Raw genomic sequence first — 3,779 nt, forward strand, 5'->3', positions numbered from 1 at the left:
TCTGATTGTTTTCTCTCTGCTGTTCTAATTTTAGAGTTTTTTTAATGCTGGTTGCTAGATTTTGTTCATTTTCAAGGTTTCCTCCTTTCTGTTGAAATTGTCCACATGCTTGTGGATTTCAATGGCTTCTCTGTGTAGTCGGACATGGTGGTTGTGAGAGTGGTCCAACATTTCTGTGTTCTCAAATAATCTGCTGTGTCCAGGTTGGTTCCTCAGGTGCTCTGCTATGGCTGACTTCTCTGGTTGAAGTAGTCTGCAGTGCCTTTCATGTTCCTTGATTCGTGTTTGGACTTGTCCACAGCTGCATGGTACACGGTAGACTCCATCAGAAGTGAGAGGATCCCTCTTGTCCTTTGCTGAACGTAGCATTGGTTGGATGTTCTTGGTGAGTCTTTACATAGTTTGTATGTTGTGTTTCCTCATCAGCTTCCTGGTGCAGTCAGTGGTTCCATTGAAATCCATCCAGGCATTTTCTCCTGACGTTTCGCCTGCAACTGAAATTAAGGTCCCTTCTACGCTGCTATATAAAAAACTGAAATTAAGGCCCCTTCTACGCTGCTATATAAAATCCAGATTATCTTGAAAAATTGGATTATACAGCAGTGGAGACTTGTATAATCCAGTTCAAAACACATAATATGGATTACCTGCTTTGATAATCTGGATTATATACCAGTGCGGAAGGGGCCTTAGACAAGACACTGAAGCAGTGTCTTTATTTTTATTATTTAATTAAACAATGTTTAATTAATTTTAAAAGATTATTATTATTACTATTATTATTAGGTTTATGTATGTCCTTTTCTTTATCTTCTTTGGTGATAGATGTTCTGTGACACATGTTCTTTTTTTCTTGCTGTAACATTAAAAATATGTAAAATTTAAATGCACAATACTGCAGTTGTATGTAGATTATGTGAGGCTCCATGAGATTTACTTACTTCTACATGTATTGCAAAATCACCATCTCCTTTATCAGCAATCTCATGCAAGTTGCAAGTCATCTGAAGTGTATATCAACATAGATTTTTGTGCTTCACAATTTCCATGGCTCATTTATTTAAATTCTGTGCCACCTTTGTTAGAAGAGCTGCCCTGTTTTGCAGAAAGGAGAGCCCGCTTTTGGAACTTTTTACAAACAACAATAACAATGACAAAGAATCAATAAAAATAATAGCACCTGAGATGTCCTCTGATGATGAGGATGATGGGATTCAGATTCCCGGCTCTTTTTCTGTGCGACAGATTCCTGAGCCTGTTCCTATGTCTTTTTCTGAGGCTCCAACAGACAGTGCAGATAGTGCAGCTGGAGAGTCAACAAAGTGGTTCTCAGAAGAAAGAAATGCCAATGAATTAGATAACAAACAGGTGGAGAGGCCTTTACCTTCCCACGGTGATAGTAATAGTGCAGAAAGCCTTGATAGTGACCTGACCCAGCAAGCACGTCTTGATTTGCGGGTCAGGAAGAGTTCAGGCCTAGCCAGCAGAAGAGAAGCCAGCTCAAGGAAAGGTCATCGTAATGCTTTCATGTTGGCGAGAGCGTAATGTTTTCATGTTAGCAAAAGGTATTTAGGCTTCCAGTTAACAAAGGGAAAGTGTCAGTTCAATGTGGCTCGTCAGCCTGAAAGCTTCATGGAATAACCTTGGCTTTAAAGCAGCACGCTTTGGGTTTCCTGCATCGTGATCCTTGGGGCTTGTGTTTCACTGTTTTTACCATGGACTCTGTTTTGACCCTTGCTTAAAGGATTATGTCTTTTGTCTTTACCTGAAGACATTTGGAACTGTGTTCTGCATTTAACCTATGTCTTTGAAACTCTGCATTGCTTATTCTTTATTTTGACTTGGATTTTCCCTCAATAAACTACAAAAAAAATAATAGCGACAAGAGCAATAATACTAACACAGGTTGAATATCCCTTACTGGAAATGCTTGGATCCAGGTTTCAGAATACCTATCTTGGCATATTAATGGGAAATTTCAGAGGTGGGATCCAAGTTTAAACATTAAATAATAAAATTAGTAGTAGTAGTAGTAGTAGTATTTACCCTTTTTCTCTCTTAAAAAAGACCCAAATTGGTGAACAATAAGAAAAATGGGTTGTTGTAGGGTTTTTTGGGCTGTATGGCCATGGTCTAGAGGCATTCTCTCCTGACGTTTCGCCTGCATCTATGGCAAGCATCCTCAGAGGTAGTGAAGTCTGTTGGAACTAGGAAAAAAAGGGTTAATATATCTGTGGAATGACCAGGGTGGGACAAAGGACTCTTGTCTGCTGGAGCTAGGTGTGAATGTTTCAACTGACCACCTTGATTAGCATAAAATGGGCTGACTGTGCCTGGAGCAAACCTCTGAGGATGGTTGACATAGATGCAGGCAAAACGTCAGGAGAGAATGCCCCTAGACCATGGCCACATAGCCCGAAAAAACCTACAACAACCCTGGGATTCCGGCCATGAAAGCCTTCGACAATACAATAAGAAAAATAATACAGCTTAAAATATAAACACTAAAATAGAATGAAACTGGGGGCTGTTAAAAATAAATACCCATTTGTGTTTTCTGTATAGTCACCATATAGACATAACTTGAAACTAATTGTATGCACAACTTTTAAATAATATTTTGCATTAAACAAAATTAGTGTCCAAAAACAACCATTGTCCATATGCATCTACCCATAGTTTTGGACACAGGTTGAGTATCCCTTACTGGAAAGGGACCAGATTTCAGAATACCAGCATTAGCATATTAGTGGGAAATTTCAGAGGTGGGATCCATTAAATAATAAAAGTAGTAGTAGTAGTAGTAGTAGTAGTGAATACCTGTATTGGCATAATAGTGGGAAATTTCAGAGGTGGGATCCAAGTTTAAACATTAAATAATAAATTTAGTAGTTAGTAGTAGTAGTAGTAGTAGTAGTCATCCTTTTTTCTCTCTTAAAAGAGACCCAAATTGGTGAACAACAAGAAAAATAATACAGCTTAAAATATAAACACTAAAATAGAATGAAACTGGGGACTGTTAAAATAAATAGCCATTTATTTTTAATATATACATAACTTGAAACTAATTGTATACACAACTTTTTAATAATGTTTTGGATTAAACAAAATTAGTGTCCAAATAGAACCATTGTGCAGGTCAAGGATCAGAGCAAAAACACAAAATCCTTTGATATTATCAATGAGACACTTGCTGTCGTTCCCCTTCCCGCCGGTAGAGGGAGCGCGTGTGCGCATGCGCGGTAGCCGAAGCCTGTAAAAGAGTCTTTAGATTAGAAGTAATTGAGATAGTTGCTGTCATTCCATTCGCTTCTGGCAGAGGGAGCGCTCCATGCGTGTGTGCGCATGCGCGGGAGTCGAAGCCTGCAAAACAGACTTTAGAAGTCAAAATGCTTGCTGCCATTCCCCTCTCGGCCGGTGGAGGGAGCGCTCCATGCGTGTGTGCGCATGCGCGGGAGTCGAAGCCTGTAAAAGATTCTTTAGATTAGAAGTAATTGAGATAGTTGCTGTCATTCCATTCGCTTCTGGCAGAGGGAGCGCTCCATGCGTGTGTGCGCATGCGCGGGAGTCGAAGCCTGCAAAACAGACTTTAGAAGTCAAAATGCTTGCTGCCATTCCCCTCTCGGCCGGTGGAGGGAGCGCTCCATGCGTGTGTGCGCATGCGCGGGAGTCGAAGCCTGCAAAACAGACTTTAGAAGTCAAGATGCTTGCTGCCATTCCCCTCCCGGCCGGTAGAGGGAGCGCTCGGTGCGTGTGTGCGCATGCGCGGCAGAAGGAGC

Source organism: Anolis sagrei, chromosome 1 (assembly GCF_037176765.1).
Source record: "Anolis sagrei isolate rAnoSag1 chromosome 1, rAnoSag1.mat, whole genome shotgun sequence".
NCBI lineage: Eukaryota > Metazoa > Chordata > Lepidosauria > Squamata > Dactyloidae > Anolis > Anolis sagrei.